The sequence below is a fragment of the Stenella coeruleoalba genome, assembly GCF_951394435.1.
Source record: "Stenella coeruleoalba genome assembly, chromosome: 4".
Classification (NCBI taxonomy): domain Eukaryota; kingdom Metazoa; phylum Chordata; class Mammalia; order Artiodactyla; family Delphinidae; genus Stenella; species Stenella coeruleoalba.
The window spans coordinates 40,574,938-40,591,587 of NC_137149.1; the positions used below are offsets into that span (position 1 = coordinate 40,574,938).

The 16,650-nt window shown below is 40.3% G+C and overlaps 1 protein-coding gene across 1 annotated transcript in view; it reads right to left on the reverse strand.

Annotated features, from left to right (window-relative positions):
• Positions 1-7,228: 7,228 nt before the first annotated feature.
• Positions 7,229-16,650, reverse strand: part of RAB28 (RAB28, member RAS oncogene family) — a 125,634-nt gene continuing 116,212 nt past the window's right edge. The window contains exon 8 of the transcript XR_013828240.1: positions 7,229-7,734. The gene's annotated coding sequence lies outside the window, so the exon portion shown is untranslated. The remainder of the gene's footprint in view (positions 7,735-16,650) is intronic.

Genomic DNA, 16,650 nt, shown 5'->3' on the forward strand with positions numbered 1-16,650 from the left:
CCAAAAACAATGGGAATTAAGAACCTGCAGCCTGCGAAAAGGTGACACCAAACACAGTAAGTTAAACAAAATGAGAAGACAGAGAAATATGCAGCAGATGAAGGAGCAAGATAAACACCCAGCAGACCAAACAAATGAAGAGGAAATAGGCAGTCTACCTGAAAAGAGTAGAATTCAGAGTAATGATAGTAAAGACGATGCAAAATCTTGGAAATAGAATGGAGAAAATACAAGAAATGTTTCACAAGGACGTAGAAAAACTAAAGAGCAAACAAACAATGATGAACAACACAATAAATGAAATTACAAGTTCTCTAGAAGGAATCAATAGCAGAATAACAGAAGGAGAAGAACAGATAAGTGTGTGGAAGATAAAATAGTCGAAGTAACTGCAACAGAGCAGAATAAAGGAAAAAGAATGATGAGAATTAAGGACAGTCTCAGAGACCTCTGGGACAACATTAAATGTACCAACATTCAAATAATAGGGGTTGCAGAAGAAGAAGAGAAAAAGAAAGGGACTGAGAAAATATTTGAAGAGATTATAGCTGAAAACTTCCCTAACATGGGAAAGGAAATAGTCAATCAAGCCCAGAAAGTGGAGAGAGTCCCATACAGGATAAATTCAAGGAGAAACATGCCAAGACACATATTAATCAAACTATCAAAAATTAAATACAAAGAAAAAATATTAAAAGCAGCAAGGGTAAAGCAACAAATAATGTATAAAGGAATCCCCATAATGTTAACAGCTTATCTTTCAGCAGAAATTCTGCAAGCCAGAAGGGAGTGGCAGGACATATTTAAAGTGATGAAAGGGGAATACCTACAACCGAGATTACTCTACCCAGGAAGAATCTCATTCGGATTTGACAAAGAAGTTAAAACCTTTACAGACAAACAAAAGCTCAAAGAATTCAGCACCACCAAACTAGGTTTACAGCAAATGCTAAGGAACTTCTCTAGGCAGGAAACACAAGAAAGGAAAAGACCAAAAAACAAAACAAAACAAAAAAAAAACCGCAAAACAATTAAGAAAAAATGGTAATAGGAACACACATATCAATAATTACCTTAAATGTAAATGGATTAAATGCCCCAACCAAAAGACATAGACTGGCTGAATGGATACAAAAACAAGACCCATATATATGCTGTCTACAAGAGACCCACTTCAGACCTAGGGACACATAAAGACTGAAAGTGAGGGGATGGAAAAAGATATTCCATGCAAATGGAAATCAAAAGAAACCTGGAGTAACAATTCTCATACCAGACAAAATCGACTTTAAAATAAAGACTATTACAAGAGACAAAGAATGACACTACATAATGATCAAGGGATCAATCCAAGAAGAAGATATAACAATTGTAAATATTTATGCACCCAACATAGGAGCACCTCAATACATAAGGCAAATGGTAATGCCCATAAAGGGGAAATTGACAGTAACACAATAATAGTAGGGGACTTATCACCCCACTTTCACCAATGGGTAGATCATCTGAAGTGAAAATAAATAAGGAAACACAAGCTTTAAATGACATGTTAGACCAGAGGGACTTAATTGATATTTATAGGGCATTCCATCCAAAAACAACAGAATACACTTTCTTCTCAAGTGCTCACGGAACATTCTCCAGGATACATCATATCTTGGCTCACAAATCAAGCCTTGGTAAATTTAAGAAAATTGAAATCATATCAAGTATCTTTTTTGACCACAACACTATGAGACTAGAAATCAATTACAGGAAAAAAACCGTAAAAGATACAAACACATGGAGGCTAAACAATACACTACTAAATATCCAAGAGATCACTGAAGAAATCAAAGAGGAAATCAAAAATTACCTAGAAACAAATGACAATGAAAACACGACCACCCAAAACCTATGGGATGCCACAAAAGCAGTGCTAAGAGGGAAGTTTATAGCAATACAGTCCTCCCTCAAGAAACAAGAAATATCTCAAATAAACAACCTAAACTTACACCTAAAGCAATTAGAGAAAGAAGAACAAAAAATCCCATAGTTAGCAGAAGGAAAGAAATCATAAAGATCAGATCAGAAATAAATAAAAAAGAAATGAAGGGAACAATAGCAAAGATAAATAAAACTAAATGCTGTTTTTGAGAAGATAAAAAAAAAAAAAAACCTGATAAATCATTAGCCAGGCTCAACAAGAAAAAAAGGGAGAAAACTCAAATCAACAGAATTAGAAATGAAAAAGGAGAAGCAACAACTGACACTGCTGAAATACAAAGGATAATGAGAGATTACTACAAGCAACTATATGCCAATAAGATGGACAAGCTGGAAGAAATGGAAAAATTGTAGAAAAGCACAACCTCCCGAGACTGAACCAGGAAGAAATAGAAAATATGAACAGACCCTCATGAGAACTGAAATTGAAACTGTTATTAAAAATCTTCCAACACACAAAAGCCCAGGACCAGATGGCTTCACAGATGAATTCTATCAAACATTTAGAGAAGAGCTAACACCTATCATTCTCAAACTCTTCCAAAATATAGCAGAGGGAGGAACACTCCCAAACTCATTCTATGAGGCCACCATCATCCTGATACCAAAACCAGACAAAGATGTCAGAGAAACAGAAAACTACAGGCCAATATCACTGATGAACAGAGATGCAAAAATCCTCAACCAAATACTAGCAAACAGACTCCAGCAGCACACTAAAAGGATCATACACCATGATAAATTGGGGTTAATACCAGGAAAACAAGGCTTCTTCAATATCTGCAAATCAATCAATGTGCTACACTGTATTAACAAACTGAAGGATAAAAACCATTTGACCATCTTAATAGATGCAGAAAAACCTTTCAACAAAATTCAACACCATTTATCATAAAAACTCTCCAGAAAGTAGGCATAGAGGGAACTTACCTCAACATAATAAATGGCATCTATGACAAACCCACAGCAAACATATTCTCTGTGGTGAAAAACTGAGACCATTTCCTTTAAGATCAGGAACAGGACAAGGTTGCCCACCTTCACTACTATTATTCGACATCATTTTGGAAGTTTCAGAGAAGGAGAAGAAATAAAAGGAATCCAAATCACAAAAGAAGAACTAAAGCTGTCACTGTTTGCAGATGACATGATACTATACATAGAGAATCCCAAAGATGTTACCAGAAAACTACTAGAGCTAATCAATGAACTTGGTAAAGTAGCAGGATACAAATTAATGCACAGAAATCTCTTGCATTCCTATAGATTAATGATGAAAAATCTGATGAGAAATTAAGAAAACACTCCCATTTACCACTGCAACAAAAAAAATAAAATACCTAGGAATAAACCTAACTAAGGAGACAAAAGACCTGTATGCAGAAAATTATAAGACACTGATGAAAGAAATTAAAGATGATACAAACAGATGGAGAGATATACCATGTTCTTGGATTGGAAGAATCAACATTGTGAAAATGACTATACCACCCAAAGCCATCTACAGATTCAATGAAATCCCTATCAAACTACCAATGGCATTTTTCACAGAACTAGAAAAAAATATTGCAAAATTTGTATGGAAACACAATAGACCCCAAAAAGCCAAAGCAATCTTGAGAAAGAAAAACGGAGCTGGAGGAATCAGGCTCCCTGACTTCAGACTAAACTACAAAGCTATAGTAATCAGGACAGTATGGTACTGGCAAAAAAAAACAGAAATATAGATCAATGGAACAGGATAGAAATCCCAGAAATAAACCCACGCACATATGGTCTCCTTATTTTTGATAAAGGAGGCAAGACTATACAGTGGAGAAAAGATAACCTCTTCAATAAGTGCTGCTGGGAAAACTGGACAGGTACATGCAAAAGAATGAAATTAGAAAACTTCCTAACACCATACAAAAAAATAAACTCAAAATGGATTAAAACCTAAATTGTAAGGCCAGACACTATAAAACTCTTAGAGGAGAACATAGGCAGAACACTCTATGACATACATCACAGCAAGATCCTTTTTGACCCACCTCCTAGAGAAATGGAAATAAAAACAAAAATAAACAAATGGGACCTAATGAAACTTAAAAGCTTTTGTACAGCAAAGGAAACCATAAACAAGACAAAAAGACAATCCTCAGAAAGGGAGAAAATATTTGCAAATGAAGCAATTGACAAAGGATTAACCTGCAAAATATACAAGCAGCTCATGCAGCTCAATATCAAAAAAACAAACAACCCAATGCAGAAATGGGTGGGAGACCTAAATAGACATTTCTCCAAAGAAGACATACAGATTGCTAACAAACACATGAAAAGATGCTCAACATTGTTAATCATTAGAGAAATGCAAATCAAAACCACAATGAGGTTTCACCTCACACTGGTCAAAATGGCCATCATCAAAAAATCTACAAACAATACATGCTGGCAAGGGTGTGGAGAAAATGGAACCCTCTTGCACTTTGGTGGAAATATAAATTGATACAGCCACTATGGAGAACAGTATGGAGGTTCCTTAAAAAACTAAAAATTGAACTACCATATGACCCAGCAATCCCACTACTGGGCATATACCCTGAGAAAACCATAATTCAAAAAGAGACATGCACCACAATGTTCATTGCAACACTATTTACAGTAGCAAGGACATGGAAGCAATCTAAGTGTCCATCAACAGATGAATGGATAAAGAAGATGTGGCATGGATAAAGAATGAAATATTACTCAGCCATAGAAAGAAATGAAACTGAGTTATTTGTAGTGAGGTGGATGGACCTAGAGTCTGTCATACAGAGAGAAGTAAGTCAGAAAGAGAAAAATAAATACTGTATGCTAACTCATATTTATTGCATCTAAGAAAAAAATAAAAACGTTCTGAAGAACCTAGGGACAGGACAGGAATATAGATGCAGACTTAGAGAATGGACTTGAGGACACAGGGAGGGGGAACGGGAAGCTGGGATGAAGTGAGAGAGTAACATTGACATATATGCACTACCAAGTGTAAAATAGATAGTGGGAAGCAGCTGCATAGCACAGGGAAATCAGCTCGGTGCTTTGTGACCACCTAGAGGGGTGGGATAGGGAGGGTGGGAGGGAGATGGAAGAGGGAGGGGATACGAGGATATATGTATAGCCAATTCACTTTGTTATAAAGCAGAAACTAACACAACATTGTAAAGCAATTATACTCCAAGAGAGGTTAATTTAAAAACAACAATAAAAAGGAGCAGTCTTTATCCTAACCAGGGGAAATTGCTGTTCCTATGTCTAGAGCAAATGTTACAGAAGGTGGGCCTAAGAGAAATTAATGAGCTCAACAGAAACAAATATTTAGCAAAGTTGACCAGTCAGGGTTCTATTTACATTCTGACTGTCAACTCTAATCATGATTTGAACTCCTATCTGTGTTTATCAACGGAATTAATGCCTGTTGGTTCTGCATTTCTCAACCAGGACCCAAGCTCAGTCAACATTTTCATGTCAGAGCAGCAAGAGTTAACTGTGACAACCACCGTTTATATGTCTGCCTAAGTCAGGTCACTTGGATCTTTTGTCTCTGGGAATTTCTCTCCCCAATTGGCTGCCTCTGGCCATTGTATTTGCCCTTTTGATTCTACATCTCTAGCTATGACTGCTTGAATCAAAATGAATACCTGACCTTGGCTCCTTGACTTTGAGCTAGGATTCTGGGTCAGTCAATGAGTCTTTGCAAGTGGTGGCATGGAAATATTATGATTATTAATTATAATATATTAAACCTTATATTATAAATAAAACTAAGCAAATAACTCTTACTACCCAAAATATTGAAAAGTAATACTCCAATTAATTTATTTACTAATTATTTTTTCCAGGTTTGTATAATAGTCCTAAAAACAATCCTAAAATTCCTTATAAGGAATTCTGAATGCAAGAGCTTCATAACTGGCCTCCCAGGCCCCCACCTGTCCATTCTCCCATTCTTCCTGTTCGGTTTCTTCCCTAAGTGCATGGCTTATCAGGTTATGTCCCAGATCCAGAATTTTGACCAGTTTTTCAATGCCTTCAAAATAAAACTCAGTTCCTCTTGTGACATCCATCGTCTGACAACCATCAGTCCTCCTCTCTTACATATTTTACGCCCTTCACTCAGCCCAGTCCCACCCAGGAATGAAAGGCTCGCTGTTCCCCAGGATGCTCTTACAGTGACCATGAAGCTGGAGCTCCCTAGACCTACACTGACCAGTATGACTGCCAATAGTCATGTGTAGCTACTTAAATTTAAGTTAATTATAATTAAACAGAATTAGAAATGTATTCCCTCAGTCACACTAGCCACATGTCAAGTGTTCAAATGGCACATCTGGCCGGTTGCTACCACATTGGATGGTACAGATAGAGAACATTTCCAACATCGCAGGGAATTTTATTGGACAACACTTCTTTCTTCTAATCTCTACATGTCCAAGCCTACTCATCCTTTCTGGTCACACTCTCATATGCCACAATCTTTCCACATGAGAGCCATATAGCCACTCCGAGAAATTTCAGTCTTTCAGTTATTCTTCTCTTGGTAGTTGTGATAGACTGAATGTTTGTGTCCCCCCACTCCAAAATTCATGTGTTGAAATTCTAACCCCCAATGTGATGGTATTTTGAGGTGGGGATTTGGGGAGGTGATTAGGTCATGAGAGTGGAGCCCTAGTGAATGAGATTAATGCCCTTACAAAGAGGGCTGAGAAAACTCCATGCCACCTTCCACTATATGAGGAGACAGCAAGAAGACAGGCTGTCTGCAAGTCAGGAAGTGGGTCCTCACCAGACACTGAATCTGCCAGTACTTTGATCTTGGACTTTCCTTCATTCAGAACTGTGAGAAATAAATGTTTGTCTATTAATTCCCTCAATCTGTGGTATTCTTCATAGCAGCCCAGATGGACTGAGGCATAGTTAAGTGTCTAGGCTTTGGATCTTAGCTGGAAATATCTCTACTGATTACTAGCTGTGTGACATTGAGCAATTCACTTAACCCATCTGTGCTCAGTTTCTTCATATGTAATATAGAGATAAGATGTACTTGCCTGGTTGCATTATTACAAGTATTAAACAAGTTATTAATATTTGTATTAATGGACAATGTTAATGTATGCAAAGTCTTCCAGCAGAATACTTCTATTAAATACATAGAATATCTTCTATTAAAGGATACAGACAATAGGTAGGCAAGCAAATAAACAAGAAGCTATATTAAGGAGAGATTGGGTGGGAAAAACAGCAGAGTAAGGAACAATTGGAGTGGCCATGGTGGGTAGGGAGGCAGTAACCTCTATGTAAAGGAGGTGGTCAGAATAATTTTCCCTGAGAAAGCAAAGACTTGAAAGTGCTCAAGGAGTGAGTCACTACAATATCTGTGGTAAAAGCATAGTGGCGCAGAGAATACCCTGTGTGAAGGCCCTGGTGGATACAGATTTGAAATATTAAAACAGTGGTTCTCAAAGGGTGGCCTGAATTTTTTCCTACTTAAAATGTCTGAATCAGGATTTTGATGTGGCCACTCCTCCTATGCTGGGGCATTGGGCTTGCCAGGTGGAGAATCTCCATCAAACTGTTAACTAACCTCATCTTCCAAGTTGTCCCTCCACGTAAAACATCCACTACTTGCAAAGTGATGCTGAGGCTTAAAGAGAGCTTGTCCATCCAGGATTCAGTACCAGCCTGGGCATGCAGTAGGACACACTACCTGGTCTTTTTTTGGTATTATCACTGTACAGAAAAGAAAAAAGATGTTTTTCATTGAAATAGGCAAAATTATACTTTGGTTACAAAAATGCTCACATCTCATTTGCTCTTTTTCCCCATAAAGCCCACCATGGATTCAGGTGACACCAGGGCAGATGGTTCAGAGATTCATTCTGCCTCAGGCTTGTGGAACTCCCATCCCCCATGGTGCTGCCAGCATGGGCACAGCAGTGGATATGAGCACATGAGGGTCTCACGCAGGAGGTTAAATGCTTTAATCTGGAGGTAACACACCTCTCCTGTGCTTACAGCCCATTGGCCAGGACTGATCATATGACCCACCCAACAACAAAAGTAATGGTGAGGAGTGGCCCTCGCATGGGCTGAGAACTGTATGTGGCCAACATCGGAAGTCCCCACCACAAAGGTCCATTCGGAAATGACTCTCCCAAGATATATGGCTAAGCAGGGGCACTAACAGGATGAACACCAGCTCTGCCAAACTACAAAATCCTTGCTCTCCTACCACATCCCATGCTGCTACAAAGTGCTCCTTGGCAGATAGAGAAAATTCCTCTCAGATCTCAACTGGCTGCTGAGTAAAATCTGAGGTGGACACAATTCTGAGGACACCACCCAGAATCTGTTCAGAGGAATCCCAAAGGAGCGAGATCACACACAGAGAGTCAGAGGAGGGATTCTCCCAGATTGAAGACCAAGGTAACATGAGCACATCTTCAAAGCAAAGACATCACATGTGATACTCTGGAAATGCCTCTTCACAACAGCATCCTCTGCTTATTGTCAGTAACCCACCCACCATTCCTGGGTCCGTACTTCTGGGAAAATGGCAATTGCTCTGTTCCCTAATCTCTAGTCAAACCAAATATCTGGCTTGTGTCTCTTTTGTTGGACAGCTGCAAAAGGCACCATCATTGCTCTGGCATTCGGACAGCTGAGCAAAGCCTGAGCCCAACTGTCACCTGTGCATGGAGAGAACCGGCTTCCGCTCACTTAGTGCATCCAGAATGGGACTTGGTTGCTCCCAGTCTGGAGTCTGCAGAGTCTCTGTGAACAAAGTGTTCCTTTGTAGACAAGATCCCAGTAGAAACAAGCATCTTTTGACAAATCTCCACAAGACAATAATAGTGCTCAACAAGAAAACTCAGGAGGGAATTTCATTTTAAACATGTGCTCCATAAAATGGAAGCCAAAAGCCCAGAGGATGCAGCTTTGGGATGCAGAATTTCCCAAGTTCATATCTTGCTGCTTAAAAAGAGCCCTTTGACTTCAGCACTAGTGGGTCAAGCCACGTTTCCTGCCCTTCATCAGGCTGCTTCGAGGCCAGCTGTGGTGCCAGGTAGCAGAGGAAAAATGCTGTCTTTGGGAACTAGAGTCCTGAACTCAAGGCCAAATGACCCATTTTAGCTGTGTGAGCAGCAAAGAGTGGCTCAGTTTACTCATGTGTAAAATAAGGATGAAAATACTGCTTGTGCAAAGTTGAATTAGATAAAATGAGACATAGTGAAACACCTAGAATGGTGTCTGGCTTAAAATGACAATTCAATCTGTTGTGCCGGTCTTCTTAGTTATGTGAGTACTGTTAACTTTTGAAAGGAAAGTCAAAGACAGTGCTGATGAGGTGACATCAGAGGGTACCCAAAAAGTTGGTGGCCCTCAGTGGAGCATCCTTTGGGAATGCATCAGGTCCAGGGTCTGGTCCTTAGTCTCTGAGGTTGAGAAACTTGTTCAGCACACTCAGAGGATCAGTCTCTTACTGATGGGTGGATATAAGCAGTCTGCCCTTTCCTGGGAACCCTTCCTAAATACCAAGTGTTAGTCATCAAAATCATCACAGGGTGAGCAAAAGGAAAGAAAAGGCACAGAAGGGTTGCATCCAGATGCCATCTAGACCACTGTTCTCCAAAGTTTAATTTTCATCTAAATGTTGTGTTTTCTTTTAGATGACAGTCCAAAAAGAGCATGTAACCACATTCTGGATCTGAACTACCATATGTGGCTACCAAAATTTTAAATTCAAATTAATAAAAATTAAATAAATTTTAAAATTCAGTTCTTCAGTCACACCGGCCACATTTCAAGTGCTCATGGCTACATGTTGGACAGCACAGAAAGTTCTATTAGACATTGCTGTTCTAGATGACTATTTCATCCATGAGTATTGCCGTAAGATTTAAGACCTCAAATTATGATTTGCCTTTACCACCGAATAAGAGCCAAACAATATCACTTTGTTGAAGGCTGATACTAAAAAGGACCAAGAACATAATTGGTACGACACAGTCCCAGTAGTAGCAGTAGCAGTACTCAAAGTTGTCGTATTAACAGAGAGGAGAACAGGTGGGTGACAGCAGGAGGGGTCACTCTATTGGTATGTGCAATCACAGGAGTCCGAGCAGCAGAGGTTTAATCTGTGGCTTAGAGTCCACGATCATAGTGAGAAAACAGAATCGTCAGGCTCTAAAGGAGCCCCTGCCTCCTAATTCCTCCCAATCCGTTCAGAAAGTCTCCACGGGGTGTCCCCTGTGTGCCTGCGAACACACAGACTGTTGTTTGGAAACACAGTCCTCTGGGCCGTGGGACACAGCCTGACATTTTGTCTTTTCCTGCCAGGCCTGGCCAGGTGATACATCTGCCACTTCCTGCTCCAGAGACAGGAGACCCCTGTGGCCTCCTCCCAACCTGGGGAAGCTTCATGCAGAAGAAGTATCTACCACCTGTATGCCTTTGTCTTACTAAGTGGCAGCTTTCAGACATTTCAGTGATGTTGCGGCCTTTGTTAGTTTTTTACTGGTGCATCTTCCTCTTTTCAGGCACCGGCCTGAGTCCCAAGCAGAAGGCAGGGCCAGAAGTGCTACATACCATGCTTCACTCACCCATCCCTCCACACCTAAAGGTTTTGGGTGGGGGGTGGCGGAAATGTGCATCTTCATTTTCTTTCCCATTGAGGTGCCCTCCTCCGGGCTAAGTGGAATTTTTTTTTAATTTAAAATTAAAATTTTTTCACACTGCTATATTTAAAATAAATAGCTAACCAGAACCTACTGTATAGCACAGGGAATGCTGCTCAATATTCTGTACTAACCTAAATGGGAAAAGAATTTGAAACAGATTAGGTACGTGTATAAGTGAATCACTTTGCTGTATACCTGAATCTAATACATCGTTAATCAACTATGCTCCAATATAAAATAATTTTTTTAATAAATAAATAAAATTCATGATGACAAAAGTAAAAAAAAAAATTTTTTTTTAATTAAAAAATTTAATGAAAAAGAACCTAAGATCCTCCATGTAGAACTATGTTAAATACATTTGTAAAAAGAAGGAAAGAAAAACCATTTCCTGTGGTCAGGTCTGGGTAGTGGGACTCACTTGTTCCACAACTACCTATTGGATGCCTTCTAGGTGCCAAGCACAGTTCAGACACTGAGGATATAGCAGTGAACACAACAAATATCTACCTTCAGGGACTCTAGTGGAGAGACAAACAGTAAAAGGAAAACGAGTGAGAGATATAGTCTATTAGATGGTGATGAGTGCCATGAAGAAAAGTGAAGCAGAGGTGGGAGACAGGTAAATCTTGGAAGGTGGAATTAAGTGCTGTTTGACAGTGTTCATTCAGCAAGGGCTCCACTGGCAAGGTACCATTTAAGCATAGAAAAAGGGAAGGGAGTAACCCAATCCCAGTGCAGATTCTGAAATTCCTCCTTGTGGGGCCTCAGCCCTCTCTCCTTCAGATCCTCATGAATCACTTCTGTCTTCCAAGTACCACCAACCCAATTTTGTTGAACTTCCAGGAATTTGCATTAACAAAACAATACCCTGGGTTGTTTGGGTTTTTTTTTAAGCACTCCAAATATAAAATTATGTTCTAATATTAAATATGTTCTTTTAAATGAAACAGCCATTGCCCAGAAATTCTGATGGACGCTCTGTCCCCAGATAACTGCCTTATGGAAAGCAATACTTACAGCAGGTGGCATTCTTCCAAAACCCACTTTGGGCTTTTGTCTTTCTGAAAAATCTGATTTTTCACATTTTCTCTTACTCGGAGACATTTGTGCACATTATACCTTATTAGTAGCAGTCAAGAATTAGTCAGAAAAATGCACTGTAGGTATTTCAAACAGGAAGGGAAATAGGTTCTAACAAAATCATTGGAAGAGCTGAAGAAGAGAGAGTTAGGGAAAGCTTCCACCAGATCTCAGATTCACCACTAGTTTTTAGAGGATTAGCAAGTTGCAGTCACAGAACAACCACTGATGATAACCACAGGCAGCAAAGAGACAGGTAATCCAAGGATAACATCTGGAGGCCATCGCAAAGCCTCCCACTTGCCAAAACTCATGCATCTGCCCACCACTGCCGGAGAAGGAATAATATTGATTTGGCCTCTGTTCACCTGGTGAATCACATCTTAGTGCCTGTGGTCATTGATGAAATCTAATCTGGAACCTTGCTGCAAGGAATTCTGGGAAATGTTATTCCCAGGCTCCAGCCTCTGTGATTTAGGGGAAAGCATGATATCTTCACGCTAGATGGGTGAGAATGGTGCCTACATTGACAGCAGGCTCTCCTGCCCAGTCAACTCACTATGATTTTCAACTGATAAATGTAACTTGTGCAAAAGTGGTATCCCTCCCCTACTATCCCAGCTAAGCACTCCGAGAGGCTCAGTTTAGCATCTCAAGTAGAGTGACAGAGCTTTTATCTCCTAGGTCTCCTGAGTCTTTCAGTTGTCCTGAGGGAAGACAACAGATAGAATTCTCCCAGTGGCAGAACTTAGCTCCCTGCGGGAGTGGTCAGCTGGTGGGTTATTGACCCAGCACTGTTCCCACTCAGACAGGAGAGTTGACCAGCACCTGAAACAGGACACCCTACATTCAGGTTCTCTCCCTCTTCCTTGTAGCTCCATCACCCCATCCCATCCCACTTGACATCCCACACAAAAAGCCTTGGAGTTTAAGATCTCTCTCCATGGACCCTGATGGGCCATCAGAAAGGGGTTCAGTGGAGCATTAAAATAGATCTTCTAATTAGTAGAAATTAAAGCTCACTCCCTTCTCCTCAAGGGCCCCATCTACACAAAACATTGTCTATTTCCATTCTCCTGGGGGGGGTGTTTTCTATCAATCCAGGGAGAGATTACCCACCTCTGTAGAATGACCTAAAATATCACTTCTTTCAGTTCCCAAAAGGAAGACAAAACAAGTTGAGTGTCCATGTAATTTTGCAAAGGTGTTGAGCCCCTGCTACATGCACTACAATAGGGTTCCCAAGCACTGAGAGTGAGGGATGCAACAACTGTGCATTTGAGAACTCCCCAGATTAGGACTCTCCTGAGTTCTGACTGTTGGAAATTATGGTGAATTTTCAGGGATGCACAGTCAAAGACAGTCAGACCGTGATAAAATCACATGGTGTGAAATTTACATTTTACAGAGCACAGAATTGTTTTTATTTGTTCCAAGTAATTTGGAATGACTTTATCAGTAGACTGTGCAGATGAAGTAAATCCAAACGCAATATGTCTTCTAAAAAGAAAATGAAATCACAAACACACTTAGTTTGCAGAGCAAGTACTCAAAGCACACTTGTGTGGATGAAGCAAAAATGTATTCCTGTATAAAAACCAAATGTTTCATCTTCTCAAGTTAGGCCAGGAGAGTGTTTAATGTGACCTAGTACGAAGTCCATGATATGGCCTTTGGCCCTAGGAATACCTAAGTTTCTTAATCTTTTTGATCACAGACCCTTTTAACGTCTGGTGAATGGTGGCCTATGTTTGCTATAGTTTTACCTGCTCCATGTGTTTACTCATCTCCCTTCTTCTGGGGCCTGTACAGGACTCCTCTCCCACTCCACGTGGTTCTGTAAGACTGTCAATAACACTGTGGGGCCACAGGGTGCAGATGTGACCCAGGTAGATCAACAAGAGTGGCTCAATGCCCTAAACTCAGTGAATGGTGAAGGCATGTCTGAGTGACCCAGGCAGGGGACTAAGAGCCATTCTCTTTCTACTCGGTAGTACTAAGCTGGGAGGTGTGAGTGCAGGGTTGCTGGCAGCCTTTATGTTCACCAAGTGCAAAGAACCTTGAATCAGAATGAAGCGAGAGGCAAGCTGAGTTGAGGGGTGGAGAAAGTGAGAAACAGAACAACCATATTCAGCCATTCTGGAAGCTACTATTGTCCCGGGTATGAGCCCATGCAAAATAAGCCAATAAATTACCTTTATGCTCAAAATTTCTCTCTTATCCAACTAAGAGTTCAGGATAAACAGATCCTCTGCCAACACACATACCTACAACCTGTGTGCATAAAATAATTCATATAATATCAGAGGCTGAAGTCCTTCCAAGGACTCTAGGTAAAGAGGCCCTGCCCATCCAGTTTTCTAGATGGTTTTAGAGTAGAGCAGATTTTACAGTCAAAACCATCTTCTTCCTACATATCAATGTTCTGTTACACATTAAAAGGTTAGCCCCTGGAAAGGTAAATACCACGAGCCATTACCAGTTGTAACAGCCATTAGCAAACAGTCCAAGGGTCATAACTATAATTCAGAACTACCTGCATAGACTTATTTGGCCACAGATGACAGACAAGTGACATTTTACGCTTAGGATTTGAGTTCAAGCAACTCATTTTCCCCATTTGTGCAGTTTCCCTATTTGTATAATGAAAACTTTGGACATGTTTCCAAAGGTCCTTTCACTACCGGATCTGTTAAATTAACCACAAGTGCTTCTTCCATTTTCGATTATAATATCATCTAAAACCAAGTCAAAAAAGGAAATATTTCTTCAGTGAGCACAGCACTTTGCTTTCCCCCATCTGTGAGTCCTGATGTTATACAGACTAGCTTTGGTTTCCTCTCTACCAGAGCTGTTTATTAGAATAGTATGCAGAGGAGGCTACAGATTAATAGAGACATCCCATTATCCTTTAATGGTTGCTCTTTTAGTTATTCCAGAAAGACTCCAAACTCAATTAAATTCTCTAGGTTCGCAATCTCCTTGGGAAGGTTGGGAAATGAATGTGTTAATAGTTATATTTATTCATAATTTTTTTTTTTTTTTTTTGCGTTACGCGGGCCTCTCACTGCTGTGGCCTCTCCCGTTGCAGAGCACAGGCTCCAGACGCGCAGGCTCAGCGGCCATGGCTCATGGGCCCAGCCGCTCTGCTGCATGTGGGATCCTCCCGGACCGGGGCACGAACCCGTGTCCCCTGCATCGGCAGGCGGACTCTCAACCACTGCGCCACCAGGGAAGCCCAATTCATAATATTTTAAAACAGATATATATGTATAATTAATATATATTGTAATTATATACATATAATATATGTAATTATGTGTATATATTTATATGTAATATGTAATTATATACATATACATACATATATATATATATATATATATATATATATATATATATGAACAGAGCAAAACATTTTAAGATACAATGCCCAAATACATGGGAATATTCTCATTGGAGGAATAAAATTTAGATCTTGCAATTTGGAACATGGAAACAGCTTTGTGCTAGAATCATCTCCAGAGGAGAATGTGTGAACGAATAACTATAGCCGAAATATAGTGTTTTTCTCTTTGAAATAATGTAATGCGGGTCCCAGTCTGAGCCTCATCTATGCCCACCCTGAGGTTTATTCACAGCCTGCAATCATGGATGCACAGTGAGGTCCCAACGAGATTTATTTCAATAAGGGAGAGAGAGAAGAGTGCCCTGGTAGGGAAAAGCTTATGAGTGCCTTTATACAAGTTTGACCAGAGAGCAATGTGTCTGCACTTGTGGGGTGAGTCTGGGTACAGCTCACACTGTCAGTCAGAGATCCCTGAGGCCCTCTACACAGGATCTGAGCCTGATTTGTGATAAGGGGGCTACCATACAAAAGCAAATACAAGTTAGAAGGATGGGATACATTATGTGTAAGTTACCCGCACCCCTGAAGCCAGCAGCTGAGGCACCGTTGGACAAGGTGTGTTTGAGGTCAGTTTCAGTGGTCTTGAGCAGGCACTGGTAGGCACCAGCAGTCCTGCTGAAAGCTTTGACAATCAATGTCCAGAAAACATATTGAGCTAGAAATCAAGACTGGGAGAGGAACAAAGCTAAAGCCACACAACTCGAAAAGGACAGGTTCCTAGAGGAAAGAAGATGGACCCACTTCTTGGGATTCTCAGAACCATATGGAAGGCTTTGGAGGATACTTGGAGGCTGGAGTTTCTCCCCATTCCACCCCCACCCTCCCCCTGACCCGTGCAGTAAGGCAGAGTTTCTTTATTTTTTATGTTCTGCATTCTATGCAGAAAACCACCCTATCTCCCCTCAAGATGATATGGCCTGGGCAGCAGAAGTACCAATGAGGTAGGCCAAATGGAGCTTTGCCCTACAGTGGTCAGAAGATAATTAGAACATGGAAATTCTGGGCTGGGTTCTACCATTTCAGGCCCTCTGCCCAAGTCGACATTATAGATTCAAACTGAGACCAGCTGCCAGATTTCCAGTTCTCCTTTCTCTGGATTCCCTATTTGTAAAACAATGCTACACCATGTGGATACCTTTGAACGGAAATGTCCAGTGATTGTCAAGGTGATGAAATGAGATTGGAATATTCCAGAAACAAATCTATATAAATGACACTTGGAAATCTTGGGCCTGAAATGAGGAAAGAATGGGCAGACCTGTTTAATGGTGACTGACTCTAAAAGTCACAGTTCACTGTTCCCTGGTCTGTTATCCAAGAATCTATACTGTATACAACTCAACAACAAAATCCAAACAACATGGTTTAAAAAGGGGCAAAGGATATGAAATGACATTTCTCCAAAGAAGACACACAAATGGCCAAAAAGCGCATGAAAAGATGCTTAATATCGTTAATCATTATGGAAATGCA